The sequence below is a fragment of the Heterodontus francisci genome, chromosome 27 (assembly GCF_036365525.1).
Source record: "Heterodontus francisci isolate sHetFra1 chromosome 27, sHetFra1.hap1, whole genome shotgun sequence".
In the NCBI taxonomy this organism is placed as follows: domain Eukaryota; kingdom Metazoa; phylum Chordata; class Chondrichthyes; order Heterodontiformes; family Heterodontidae; genus Heterodontus; species Heterodontus francisci.
The window spans coordinates 3,292,116-3,307,838 of NC_090397.1; positions in this window are offsets into that span (position 1 = coordinate 3,292,116).

Here is a 15,723-nt window from a genome sequence, read left to right on the forward strand (position 1 = left end):
ACGGGTGAGATACTGGAAGACTGGACGATAGCTAATGTTGTGCCTTTATTCAAGAAGGGCAGCAGGGATAAACCAAGGAACTACAGGCCGGTGAGCCTTACATCAGTGGTGGGAAAGTTATTGAAAGGGATTCTGAGAGACAGGATTTATATGCATCTGGAAAGGCATCGTCTGATTAGGGATAGCATGTCTCACGAGGAGGTGACCAAGAGGATTGACGAGGGCAGGGCGATGGACGTTGTCTCCATGGACTTTAGCAAGGCCTTTGACAAGGTCCCGCATGGTAGGCTGGTCCGGAACGTTCGAACACATGGGATCCAGGGTGAGCTAGCAAATTGGATACAAAATTGGCTTGGTGATAGGAGGCAGAGGGTGGTAGTGGAGGGTTGTTTTTTCAGATTGGAGGCCGGTGACCAGTGGTGTGCCGCAAGGATCGGTGCTGGGTCCTCTGTTGTTTGTCATATATATTAATGACTTGGATGCAAATGTAAGGGGCATGCTTAGTAGGTTTGCAGATGACACCAAAATTGGTGGTATAGTGGACAGTGAAGAAGGTTGTCTAAGGTTACAACAGGATCAACTGGGAAAGTGGACAAGGGAGTGGCAAATGGAATTTAACGCAGACAAGTGTGAAGTGATGCATTTTGGGCAGTTAAACCGGGGCAGGACATATACAGTGAATGGCAGGGCCCTGGGGAGTGTTGTTGAGCAGAGAGAACTTGGGGTGCAAGTACATAGTTCCCTGAAAGTGGCAACACAGGTAGACAGGGTGGTGAAGAAGGCGTATGCTTGCCGTCATCGGCCGAGGCATTGAGTACAAGAGTTGGGACGCCATGTTACAGTTGTACATAACGTTGGTTGGGCTGCATTTGGAGTACTGTGTGCAGTTCTGGTCGCCGCACTACAGGAAAGATGTGATTAAGCTAGAGAGGGTGCAGAAAAGATTCACAAGATGTTGCCTGGTTTGGAGGGCTTGAGTTGTAAAGAGAGACTGGATAGGCTGGGTCTGTTTTCCCTGGAGCGAAGGAGGCTGAGAGGGGACATGATAGAGGTATATAAAATTATGGGAGACGTAGATAGCCAGAGTCTGTTTCCCATGGTAGGGGTGACTAAAATTAGAGGGCATAGATTTAAGGTGAGAGGGAGGAGGTTTAAAGGGGATCAAAGGGGTAAATTTTTCACACAAAGAATAGTGGGTATCTGGAATGAGCTGCCTGAGGAGGTGGTGGAGGCAGGAACAGTAGCGACATTTAAGAGGCATCTGGACAGGTATGACTCTATGACTGTACCGACCCCAGGTCACTGGCATCAATTGCTACCTTGACGGGCATAGTGAAATTTGGGGTAAGCAACACTGGTTCATTCGTCAACATGGCTTTCAGCCTCTCAAAAGATGCTTGGCACTCTCCTGACCGCACTACCTTGTTTTTTATTAAGCAAATCCGTCAATGGAGCAGCTATGGTACTAAAATTTGGTGGAAACTTGCAGTAGAACCTGCACGTCTCCAAGAACCTCATGATTTCTCGCTTAGTCTTAGGGGTAGGGAACTCCACCAATGCTTGTACTTTTTCTGTTCTTGGCAACACTTGTCCTTGCCCTACTAAATGCCCGAGGTCAGTTACCCTTGCTTTTGCAAATTCATTTTTGGCAAAGTTTATACTATATCTGCCGACTGTAATTTTCTAAACAGAGCTTCTAGTTCCAAGTGGTGCTTCCAAGTGTCGCTGTATACCAGCACATCACAGTTAGGAACACTGGCTACCATTTGGTTCATTAGTCTCTAAAAAGTGGCAAGGGCATTTTTTTTTAGCATTAATGGCATCACTTAGCATTGGAAAAGACCATCTGGTGTGACATAGGCCAATATTTCTTCAGCTCAGGGTATAAAGGAACCTTCCAGTATCCCTTTGACAAATCTATTTTTGTAAGAAACGTGGCACTGCCCACTCTTATCAATACAATCTTCCAAGTGAGGAATTGGGTAGGAGTCTGCCTTTGTTATTGCATTAACCTTTCTGTAGTCCGCAGAATCTAGTTGAACCGTCAGGTTTAGGCACTAACACCACTGGGGAACTCCAGATGCTTTGACTGTGTTCAATTAGGTGGTTTTCCAACATGTATTGGATTTCTGCTTTTACCTGGGTCTGTTTCTCTGCACTTAAAGCGATAAGGATGTTGTTTGATAGGAAAGGATTCCCCTACATCCACATCATGTATGGCTAAGGTTGTACATTCTGGTTTGTCCCTACAAGCTGCTTTAACTGCTGAGTAGCCTTGTTAGGTCTTCTTGTTCTGCATCTAAATATGAAAGCATAGTGTCTAATCTCCCTAACAATTCAGTATGAGCTAACCAGATAGTAGGAGGTTCAATTTGAGAATTGTCCAGGCCTCCTTCTGCCTCATCCTCACCATCCCTTTCATCCTTCCCTGTCCTTACTACCTGACATCCCTGTGCTTGCTTAACCTCCTCCTGGTGATAATATTTTTTTCAGCATATTGATATGACACGTGATTCTTTTTCCAGCGATCTGGGTTGTCAATCAAATAATTTACTTTATCAATTCTCTTGACTGTTGTATATGGACCACTGAACCATGCTTTCAGTGGTTCACCCTGTAAAGGCAGTAATACTAACACCTCATCCCCTGGCTGAAATGTTCGGGTCTTAGCATGCTTGTCTGCCCATTTCTTCATGATTGTTTGGGAAGCTTTCAGGTGTTCCTGAGCCACTTTGCAGGCTCTCATGAGCCACTACCGGAACACTGATACATAATCTAACATGGAAGATTCATCCCTCTGTACTAAAGACTTTCCTTTGATTAGTTTTAAAGGACAGCTCATGTCCATAAACTAATTCAAAAGGACTAAAACTGATAGACTCATTCGGTGAATCCCTAGTGGCAAACAAAAGAAATTCTAGCCCTTTATCCCAATCATGGGGATATTCATGACAGTAAGCCCTGATCATCATTTTGAGGGTCTGATGGTACCTTTCTGAAGTCCCTTGTGTTTGAGTGGTAAGCTGAAAACTTTAACTGTTATACCCAAATTACCCATAACTTTATGAAAAATTTTAGACATGAAATTGGAACCTTGATCCGACTGAATCTCAGTTGGTAATCCATATCTAGTGAAGAACTGGGTTAACTTCTCTACCACTACCTTAGCAGAAATTGTTCTCAAGGGAATGGTCTCTGGGACCCAAGTAGCCATATCCATGATAGTGAGTATATATTGGTGTCCTGCTTTTGTTTTTGGTAAAGGTCCTACACAGTCTACCATCACCCTACTAAATGGTTCCCCAAAAACTGGTATGGGAATTAGAGATGGCGGTTTTATGGCAGGTTGCAGTTTTCCCACAATCTGGCATGTATGGCACATTTTACAAACCTGCACCACATCCTTGGAAAAACCTAGCCAGTAAAAATGTTGACCTATACGTGATTGGGTCTTCCAGATCCCCACATGTCCCGCCAAAGGAATTTCACTTAATTTTCCTTAATATTTCCTGATGATACATGGGTGGTACCACTATCTGGTGAACAACTGTCCATTCTTCATCCGCAGGTCTGTGAAGAGGTCTCCACTTACTCATCAGAATCCCATTTTTAATATGAAAGCAAAATACTGCAGATACTGGAAATCTGAAATAAAAGCAGGAAGTGCTGGAAATACTCAGCGGGTCAGGCAGCATCTGTGGAGAGAAGCAAAGTTAACGTTTGAGGTTTGTGACCTTTCATCAGAATGGTCACAGACTTGAAACGTTAACCCCATTTTTAATATAGTAGGCTTCTGAATTCCCTTTGCCTCCGTTCCATTAGAACCAATTGTGCCACTTTATTTGACTCTGGATCGGCTTGCTGAGCCTTGATCATAGAAGACTTACTGACATTTCCTTTGGATTATCCAAATCCCCAAAGAAAGTTTCAGATATTCGGCTATCTGTCTGTGGTGCCAATTTTACCTCCAACAATGGAACTTGTTTAGCCATTGCTCAGGTCTCTACACATGAAGGAAAAATTCCTGGAACGTTTTCCTGCAACTGTTCTGTGTCTTTTACCTCACTTGGACTTTCTGTGGCTACTGGAGAAGCTACTACTTCACTCCAGCTAAATCAGTCCCCAGGAGTAGGTCAACTCCATTTATAGGAAAGCTATGGACAACTTCTACAATTACCGTTCCGGACATTAGGTCACACTCTAGGTGCAAAAGTATTTACCTGATACAAAGGTATGGGTAAATACTCCCTGCCAATACCATTCACTAAAACCTTGGCATTCAATGCGCTCTCTGATGGAAAAGTTATGCCTTCCCCCAGCAAAAGAGTTTGGGTGGCTTCTGTATCCCAAAGTATAACTATAGGTTTACCTGCCTAAATGAGGAATAAGGAGTTACTTTTCCTTTTGACAAGAATTCCATACCTCTCAGGTATCTTGTTCACATCCCCCACACTCACAGCGGTTTTTGTACTTGGCCTTACAGCTGCAGTTAGAGCTACAGCCTGATCTGTTGTAATCCCAGTCAGGGCCCCTTTCTCTGCATTGGCCTTGTACATCCCAATGAGCCCCATGGGTTTACCCTGAAACTTCCAGAATTCTGCACAAAGTTGTCCCACCTTGTTGCAATGGTAACACTTAGGCTTTCGGACCTCACTTCCATGCTCAGCATCTTGCTTTCTGGCCTGAGGAGAAGATCCTGGACATTACCAGCTGTCCCTTCTTGTCCCTGGCTACTTGTCTTCCTTTCACCCTCTCACCCTCTATCCTTCTTGAGTTTGTGGGGGTGATGGACAAAGGGTTTCAGCTTGTAAACAAGCTTAAAATCATCAGCGATCTCAGCTACCTGTTTGGCTGTTGAAACCTGGTTCTCTACATGGATTCTTACTAACGGAGGGAGTGAATTTTTAAATTCTTCCAGGAGAATTGTTTTCCCTAAGATTCTCATATGTGGCCTTTACCTTTAGTGCCTGCATCCAATGATCCAGATTAATCTGCTTTACCCTCTCAAATTCTATATAAATCTGCCCAGGCTGTCTCCAGATGTTCTGAAATTTCTGCCTGTAGACTGCAGGGACTAACTCAAACAGCGATAATAGCCTTTTTAACCATCTCATTATTTGCAGAAGCCACCTCGGAAAGTATGGTATGGACTTTATGAGCTCTGTCCCTCAACCTGCTTTGCATGAGCAGTGTCCAGCTTTCCTTTGACCACTTCATTTGTCTAGCTATCTTTGCAAAAGAAATGAAAAATGCCTCTATACCCTTCAAACTTCAGGAGGGCTTGCACAAATTTAGACAGCTCTCAACTGGGTCCTGGGCTGGAGTTAGATCTTCCCTCACCAAAACTTTTCCTGAAGTCAAGGCCACTTTTTTGTCTTAATTCCAGCTTTTTAAAATTTGAATTTCCTTCTCTCTCTCTTTCCTGCTTTTCAAGCAGTTCAAGTTTTTTTTTATTATCAATTCTCTTTGCTGTTCAAGCTCAACTTCTTTCATTTTCAATTGCAACTGAATCCTAGCTAATTCAACTGAATCTCGATCGCCTTTTTCTTCCAATTGCAAGTGCTGTGCTATTACTTCAATAATGTCTGCTGTCTTAGCTTCTGGTTTTAACTCTAGCCCCAATTTTGCTGTCAATGCTATTAGCCTAACCTTGGTTAAGTTTCTAAAATCACTCACAGATAAGTACTTCTCCAGAAAAGTCATAGCAACTGACAAATCCATTCTGGTAATGTAAACTTTACTCTAATGCACAAGAAACCTGTTTTTTCCTTTTCCTCTTTTCAATTATTATTACCCCACTTACAATTGCAGGTCGGCTTTGAGTTGTCCCGCACAGAGCCCCCAATTATATGTTATGACCAAGGTGGGAGGAGTGCACTGTCTTTTCTAGTTCCACTTCTCCACAGGTCACAACATATATTTAAATGTTTACTCAAGTGCTGATATGGTCAATTATATACTCTACTCTTTATCCCCGAATAAAATACATGAACTAGGTTTCTGTGATAAACAACAAAATTATCAGTTTGGTATAAACCAAGACTTATCCAGGAATGAAGCAAAGCATCAACGCACAGATTGAAATATGAAAGTTCCCTTTTTACCTTAGCCCCTCTCACTCACACACAAACACACACCGGCTAACTGAAAAATAAAGAGATTTTCTCTGCAAAGCTCTTTTGCAAAAAAAAAACTTTGGCCAAATACTTGCTAAATCTTGAAGAATAAAGAGAAGATATGGAAGGATGTCGGTTGTTCCTTTTGGTCTGGCATCCGGGTATACAATGACAGATCACTGGGATCTTTTCTAGAGCAGTTCTGGAGATGTCAAGATGTAGTCTGGTTGGCTTTCCAGGAGGAATGTGGCATCAGGGGTTTCAATTATCCCACTCTGAATTCGCAGGTTGTTCAAAGAGGTAGCGAAAGAGGAGCTGACATACAGGATTTCTCCATGTCACTTAGAGAGGTGCAGGAAAGATGAGCTGGGGGTTTCTCCCTTGGCAGGTTGATGTCCAAATGCTTTTCAACACAGTCCGCACCCCAACCAGAAAGTCAAAACAAAAACTCAGAAGCAAAACCAATCCTCCCTCATAAATCTTGACATGGCATTTCTCTGTAAACATCTCCCCCCAGTCACCAAGGTTTCTGTTGTTTATTGTATGTGACAGCCAGTAAAGGTTTGTTTCCAAGCAAGACCTCTTGTAAAAAACACCCATGGAGTCTTTTCAATTTTCCCAAATAAACCAATGTCCATGATTCTAAAATACGAATCCTCAAAAAAAAAAAATTTAAAGCACTTTCATGACACTGCTTCATTAGTTATTTTTGGAAACTACTACCAAAAGATAAGTGAGGTACAGTAACAATGGCATCTGTTTGAGTGATGCTTGTCTTAATCAAATCCAGCAAATGGATCAATGAGCTATTAGTTAATTGAGAAGCATTTAACTGCACTCCTGGTCTATCACTAAACATTCTACTACAAGAATTTCCATGCCATTTTATGTGGTCTGTGGGTGAAAAGTTAAACTAACATTTCATAGCAGGCATAATTTTATTTTAGATGTAATTTGCATCCAGTTAGAAGCATCATGGAAGGAGGCCATTAGGCCCATCTATCCAATTAGCCCCATTCCCCTTCTCTTTTAGCCCTGCAAATGTTTCCTTTTCAAGTATATATCTAATTCCCTTTTGAAAGTTAAGTTGAATTTGCTGATTGAGTATACTGGCTCTAAAGCTCATTTAAAATGAATAAGATTATTTCTCACATCAGGACATGTCAAATGACAATCAATGTAAACTCAATGTACAAAAGCAAAATACTGCAGATGTGGGAAATCTGAAATAAAAACAGAAAATGCAGGAAATACTCAACAGCTCTGGCAGCATCTGTGGAGAGAGACACAAAGTTAACGTTTCAGGTCTGTGACCTTTTATCAATATTTCCAGCATTTTCTGTGACTGACAGGTAGAAAGGTGTGTTCACCTCCCAACTGACTGCAGTTGTGTTTAGTTAAAAATGTTGAGTTAGCCCCTGACGTTTATAATGGTTAAATAAACCGACAAATGATATTTTTTTTAACCTACTAGAAAACCTAACTATTTTTACACAATTCCCAAAACAGTCGCAACCTCACCCATGCACATATTCACTCACACACGCATACACAAGAATAGAGCAAAAAAGGGTAAGTAGTTTAAAGATCAAAGTAAGATAGGTGTTCGAGGTTGATAGTAAGCCTGTTGAATTTTCTCAGGACAGTCTCTTTTAAAGGTGTAGGCCTGGTATGTTTATAGTCTTGAACTTGTTGAGGTGTTGTAGATTTCCCGCTGGTTTAAATTTCAGACTGGAGGTGTTGGTTATTTTATGTGCTCTGTTGCAGCAAGTTGAAGTGTAGAATTAGCAGCAGGGCTTCCTCCTTGCTTGGCTGGATCTCTTTCACAGTCCTTGACTGGTCTGCTTTCTGAAGGTGTTAGCTTGATCTCTCCCTCTCTCGCCAGCTTTTTAAGGTAAAAATTCATCACATTAGAGTTTCTGTAAGGAGACATGTGACTCGCTGGTGTGACCACACAATGGACCAGGATGTGGAGACCATGGCTATCGATTGATGTCTGAATGGGGACCCTTCTGTTAACACAATGCTACTTCATACCTATTCAGTTTTGGTTTCTGCTGTAAGTCCATCGGTCTCCAGAATCCTTTGTTAGTTCATTCATGTTCATGAGAGTAATTAATGCAATAGTGCTCTGATCAATTACAAAGGGGTTCTCCCCAGAGCTATTTCAGATGAGGTTAATGAGTTCCATGTTGTAGACAGGTTTGTTGATTTCCAGTAAAGGAGGGGTCACATGGCCCATTTTGACTGTGGTACAAGTGGTCATGTTCTTGTGGTTTTGTTTAACAGTTGATTTAAAAAAAAATCATAATTCTTCTATTTCATTGTTTATTTCATCACTGCCCTCTTCCATTCATGACACTGTTTTTAACCTCAATATATTTGGTCAGCATTACAGTAAATGTAGGCTGAAATTTTACGCCACCCCCCACAATAGCGGGCTGGTGGTGGAGGCGGGGGTGGTGCTGTAAAATTGAGTGGGAGGCAGGGGTGCCGTTCCCGACACCTTCCCGATTTTACACAGGGTGGCGGCAGCAAGAAGCAGCCCGCTTGTCCTAGGCCAACCAAGGCCCTTAAGCGGCCAATTAACTGCCTCCTCCCACCGCAGCTGGTATTTTAGCAGCGGCAGCTGGGAGGCAAAGGTCCCAGGAATGCCCCCCCATGGCCCAACTGCCCCCACTGTACACTTCCCCTCCCCCCCACTCCCAATCGATCCCCCTTGCCTCGCCGGGGCACGGCCGATTGTCCCTGGTGAGGCCCCAGACACTTACCTTCTTTTCAGGGCCATCATCCCTCTTGCTGCCGTTGACAGGAAGTCCCGCTGATTGGCCAGCAGCTCCATTAGGCAGGACTTCCTGCCTCGAGAATGTGGAAGTCCTGCCCAGGGCTAATTAAGGGCCTGGGGAGTGGAAAATCCCAGTGTGGCTCCTCAGGCCTGTTGGAGGTGGGCTCGCCAGTGGGCAAGGCCTCCACCCAACATAAAATACCAGCCATAGAGTATAACTCCAATTAACACCAACTGCATCTTTATGAAAGTTAAATCGTCGTACTGTAAATATAAAGAGGGAGGTGTTCAGAGTCAACCATGGGATGAGAGCATTCTCTCTGACAGCTCTTTATTGTCAGAACACAAGAAATAGGTAGACCACAGAGCCCATCGAGGCTACTCCGCCATTCAATACAATCTTTAGTCTTCAATTCCACTTTCCTGCCTGCTCCCCAAATCCCTTGATTCCCTGCGAGACCAAAAATCCATCCACGCCAGCCCTAAATGTATTCACTAAAGGAGCATCCACAACCTTCTGGGTTACAGAATTCCAAAGATTCACAACCCTTTGAGTGAAGTAATTTCTTCTCATCTCAGTCTTGAATGATTGGCCTCTTATCCTGAGACTGTGCCCCTGTGTTCTAGATTCCCCGACCAGTGGGAACAATCTCTCAGCTTCTACCCTATCAAGCCCTTTCAGAATCTTGTATGTCTCTATTAGATCACCTCTCATTCTTCTAAACTCCAGAGAAAATAGGCCCAATTTACTCAGCCTCTCATCATAGGACATCCTCCTCATCCCAGGGACCAATTTAGTAAATCTTCGCTGCACTGCCTCCAGTGCAAGTATATCCTTTCTTAAATGTGGAGACCAAAACTGCACACAGTATTCCAGGTGCGGTCTCACCAAAACCTTGTACAATTTTAGTAAGACATCTTTATTCCTGTACTCCAGTCCCCTTGCAATAAAGGCCAACATGCCATTTGCCCTTCTAATAGCCTGCTGCACCTGCATGTTAACTTCCTGCATTCCTTGTACGCGGACCTCCAAGTCTCTCTGAACATCAACACTTACCAGTTTCACATCTTTTAAAAAATATTCTGCTTTTTTATTTTTACGACCAAAGTAAACAACTTCACATTTCCCTACATTATACTCCATTTGCCATCTTGTTGAGCACTCACTTAACCTGTCTATATCTCTTTGCAGCCTCTCTACATCCTCCCCACAGCTTACCTTTCCACCGAGCTTTGTATCATTAGCAAACTTAGATACATTACTCTCTGCCTCTTCATCCAAGTCATTAATATGAGTGTAAGTAGCTGAGGCCCCAGCACTGATCCTTGTGGCACCCCACTATTCACTGCCTGCCAACTTGAATTGCCCCATTTATGCCCACTCTCTGCTTCCTGTCTATCCATGCTAATATATTACCCCCAACACCATGAGCCCTTATCTTGCTATTAATCTTTTATGTGTCACCTTATCGAATGCCTTTTGGAAATCCAGGTATACTATATCTACTGGTTCCCCTTTATCTACCCTACTAGTTACATCCTCAAAAAACTCTAATAAATTTGTCAAACAGGATCTCCCTTTAGTAAAACCATGCTGACTTGTTCTAATCATACTATGCTTTTCCAAGTGCAATAGTTAAGACTTATTTAATAATAGTTTCCAGCATCTTCCCAACTACTGATGTTAGGCTAACTGGCCTGTAGTTCCCTGTTTTCTCTCTACCTCCTTTCTTGAAAAGTGGTGTAACATTTCCAAATTCCAATCTGACGGGACCATTCCTGAGTCTATGGAATTCTGGAAAATCATAGCCAGCACATCCACTATCTCTGCACCTATCTCTTTTAGAACTCTAGAATATAGGCCATCTGGTCCCGGGGACTTGTCAGAATTTAGTCCCTCAAGTTTCTCCAATACTTTTTCTCAGCTGCTTTCAGTATCATTAATTTCCTCACACTTTTTAGCTCCGAGGTTACTGCTTATTTCTGGTATGGAACTTGACAGACACAAAATATTTGTTCAATGCCTCTGTGATTTCGTCATTCCCCATGATGATTTCTCCGGTCTCTGCCTCCAAGGGACCAACGTGTACTTTAGCTACTCTCTTCCTTTATATGTACTTATAAAAGCTCTTACAATCTGTTTTTATATTGCTGGCTAGTTTAGAACAAAGAACAAAGAATAGTACAGCACAGGAACAGGCCATTCGGCCCTCCAAGCCTGCGCCGATCTTGATGCCTGTCTAAACTAAAACCTTCTGCACTTCCGGGGACCGTATCCCTCCATTCCCATCTTATTCATGTATTTGTCAAGATGCCTCTTAAACGTCGCTATTGTACCTGCTTCCACCACCTCCCCCGGCAGCAGGTTCCAGGCACTCACCACCCTCTGTGTAAAGAACTTGCCTCGCACATCCCCCCTAAACTTTGCCCAGCGCACCTTAAACCTATGTTCCCTAGTAACTGACTCTTCCACCCTGGGAAAAAGCTTCTGACTATCCACTCTGTCCATGCCACTCATAACTTTGTAAACCTCTATCATGTCGCCCCTCCACCTCCGTTGTTCCAGTGAAAACAATCCGCGTTTATCCAACCTCTCCTCATAGCTAACACCCTCCAGACCAGGCAACATCCTGGTAAACTTCTTCTGTACCCTCTGCAAAGCCTTCACATCCTTCTGGTAGTGTGGCGACCAGAATTGTACGCAGTATTCCAAGTGTGGCCTAACTAAGTTTCTGTACAGCTGCAGCATGACTTGCCAATTTTTATACTCTATGCCCCGACCGATGAAGGCAAGCATGCCGTATGCCTTCTTGATTACCTTATCCACCCGCGTTGCCACTTTCAGTGATCTGTGGACCTGTACGCCCAGATCTCTCTGCCTGTCAATACTCCTTAGGGTTCTGCCATTTACTGTATACTTCCCACGTGTATTAGATCTTCCAAAATGCATTACCTCACATTTTTCCAGATTAAACTCCATCTGCCATTTCTCCGCCCAAGTCTCCAATCGATCTGTATCCTGCTGTATCCTCTCATGTTCTCTATTTTCCCCTTTTTATCAACTTTTTGTGGCCCTTTGCTGGTCTCTAAAACATTCCCAATCCTCAGACTTGCTCCTATTTTTTTTTTTGCAACATTGTATGCCTCTTCTTTTAATCTAATACTGTCCTTAACTTCCTGAGTGAGCCACAGACAGGTCTTTCTTAATCAATTGTTGTTTTTAAACTGAATGTACGTTTGTTGAACCCTTTGAATTGTTTCTTTAAATGTTTCCCACTGTTCATTTACTGCCATACCTTCCAGTCTATTTACCCAAGTAACCTTAGCCAGTTCTTTCCAATAATATAACTACTGTTTGGGGACCTGTAAACTACTCCCACCAGTGTTTTCTGACTCCTTCTATTCCTAATTTCCACCCAAACTGATTCTACTTTATGATCTGCTGATGCCAGATCCCTTCTTATTAATATCCTTATGTCATCCTTTACTATCAGTGCTCCCCCTCGTCTTTTGCCATTCTGTCTCTCTGTTGTGTCCCCTGGAATATTCATTTCCCAACCTTGATCTCCTTGTCACCATGTCTCAGTAAAGGCAATTAGATGCAGATCATTTACCTCTATTTGTACCACGAGTTCATCTATCTTATTACAGATGCTTTGTGCATTCAGATAAAGGAGCTTTAATTAAATTTTTTTTTAACCTCCATTCCCTGCAATGACCTTATTTGCTGATGTACAATTTTTGATAAACTCTCTGTCCCTTCTTGTCCCATTCTGTTGGGAGTTACCCACATCACTATCCTGCTCCAATGCCCTGACCTATTTCTTTAGATTTCTAAGTTTCCCTTTACCCAAAACCTCCCCCAATTCTGTTAGTTTAAAGCCTTGTCCATAGCCCTAGTTATGCAATTAGTCAGGACACTGTCTCCAGCCTAGTTTAGTTCTCTAATCTGCTCGACCCTCTGCCAATTTGCGCTTGGCTCAGGTAACAATCCGGAGATGATTACTTTTGATGTTCTGCATTTTAGGTTAGAATTAGAATTAGAATTAGAACATGACAGCGCAGTACAGGCCCTTCGGCCCTCGATGTTGCGCTGACCTGTGAAACCATCTGACCTACACTATTCCATTTTCATCCATATGTCTATCCAATGACCACTTAAATGCCCTTAAAGTTGGCGAGTCTACTACTGCTGCAGGCAGGGCGTTCCACGCCCTTACTACTCTCTGAGTAAAGAAACTACCTCTGACATCTGTCCTATATCTATCACCCATCAACCTAAAGCTATGTCCCCTCGTGTTTGCCATCACCATCCGAGGAAAAAGACTCTCACTATCCACCCTATCTAACCCTCTGATTATCTTATATGTCTCTATTAAGTCACCTCTCCTCCTCCTTCTCTCCAACGAAAACAACCTCAAGTCCCTCAGCCTTTCCTCGTAAGACCTTCCCTCCATACCAGGCAACATCCTAGTAAATCTCCTCTGCACCCTTTCCATAGCTTCCACATCCTTCCTATAATGCGGTGACCAGAACTGCACGCAATACTCCAGGTGCGGTCTCACCAGAGTTTTGTACAGCTGCAGCATGACCTCGTGGCTCCGAAACTCGATCCCCCTACTAATAAAAGCTAACACACCATATGCCTTCTTAACAGCCCTATTAACCTGGGTAGCAACCTTCAGGGATTTATGCACCTGGACACCAAGATCTCTCTGTTCATCTACACTACCAAGAATCTTCCCATTAGCCCAGTACTCTGCATTCCTGTTACTCCTTCCAAAGTGAATCACCTCGCACTTTTCCGCATTAAACGCCATTTGCCATCTCTCAGCCCAGCTCTGCAGCCTATCTATGTCCCTCTGTACCCTACAACATCCTTCGGCACTATCCACAACTCCACCGACCTTAGTGTCATCCGCAAATTTACTAACCCACCCTTCTACACCCTCTTCCAGGTCATTTATAAAAATGACAAACAGCAGTGGCCCCAAAACAGATCCTTGCGGTACACCACTAGTAACTAAACTCCAGGATGAACATTTGCCATCAACCACCAGTCTCTGTCTTCTTTCAGCTAGCCAATTTCTGATCCAAAGCTCTAAATCACCTTCAACCCCATACTTCCGTATTTTCTGCAATAGCCTACCGTGGGGAACCTTATCAAACGCCTTACTGAAATCCATATACACCACATCCACGGCTTTACCCTCATCCACCTGTTTGGTCACCTTCTCGAAAAACTCAATAAGGTTTGTGAGGCACGACCTACCCTTCACAAAACCATGCTGACTATCGCTAATGAACTTATTCTTTTCAAGATGATTATAAATCCTGTCTCTTATAACCTTTTCCAACATTTTACCCACAACCGAAGTAAGACTCACAGGTCTATAATTACCAGGGCTGTCTCTACTCCCCTTTATGAACAAGGGGAGAACATTTGCTATCCTCCAGTCTTCCGGCACTATTCCTGTCGACAATGACGACATAAAGATCAAGGACAAAGGCTCTGCAATCTCCTCCCTGGCTTCCCAGAGAATCCGAGGATAAATCCCATCTGGCCCAGGGGACTTATCTATTTTCACACTTTGCAAAATTGCTAACACCTCCTCCTTGTGAACCTCAATCCCATCTAGCCTAGTAGCCTGAATCTCAGTATTCTCCTCGACAACATTTTCTTTCTCAACTGGAAATACTGACGAAAAATATTCATTTAACACTTCCCCGATCTCCTCTGATTCCACACACAAATTCCCACGACTATCCTTGATTGGCCCTAATCTAACTCTAGTCATTCTTTTATTCCTGATATACCTATAGAAAGCCTGAGGGTTTTCCTTGATCCTATCCACCAATGACTTCTCGTGTCCTCTCCTTGCTCTTCTTAGCTCTCCCTTTAGATCCTTCCTGGCTAGCTTGTAACTCTCAAGCGCCCTAACTGAGCCTTCTTCTTCCTCTTGACAAGCGCTTCAACTTCTTTAGTAAACCACGGCTCCCTCGCTCGACAACTTCCTCCCTGCCTGACAGGTACATACTTATCAAGGACACGCAGCAGCTGCTCCTTGAATAAGCTCCACATTTCGTTTGTGCCCAACCCCTGCAGTTTCCTTCCCCATCCTACGCATCCTAAATCTTGCCTAATCGCATCATAATTTCCTTTCCCCCAGCTATAATTCTTGCCCTGCGGAATATACCTGTCCCTGCCCATCGCTAAGGTAAACCTAACCGAATTGTGATCACTATCACCAAAGTACTCACAAACATCTGAATCTAACACCTGGCCGTGTTCATTACCCAGTACCAAATCCAATGTGGCATCGCCCCTGGTTGGCCTGTCTACATACTGTGTCAGAAAACCCTCCTGCACACACTGGACAAAAACTGACCCATCTAAAGTACTCGAACTACAGCATTTCCAGTCAATATTTGGAAAGTTAAAGTCCCCCATAACAACTACCCTGTTACTCTCGCTCCTGTCGAGAATCATCTTCGCTATCCTTTCCTCTACATCTCTGGAACTATTCGGAGGTCTAGAGAAGACTCCCAACAGGGTGACCTACCGTCTCCTGTTTCTAACCTCGGCCCATACTACCTCAATAGAAGAGTCCTCAAACATCCTTTCTGCTGCTGTAATACTCTCCTTGATTAACAATTCCACAACCCCCATCTTTTACCATCTTCTCTGTTCTTACTGAAACATCTAAATCCCGGAACCTGCAACATCCATTCCTCCCCTGCTCTCATTAATGTATAGGTCCTGAGGAACAATGCTACACTCTCTCATTAATGTACAGGTCCTGAGGAACAATGCTGCACTCT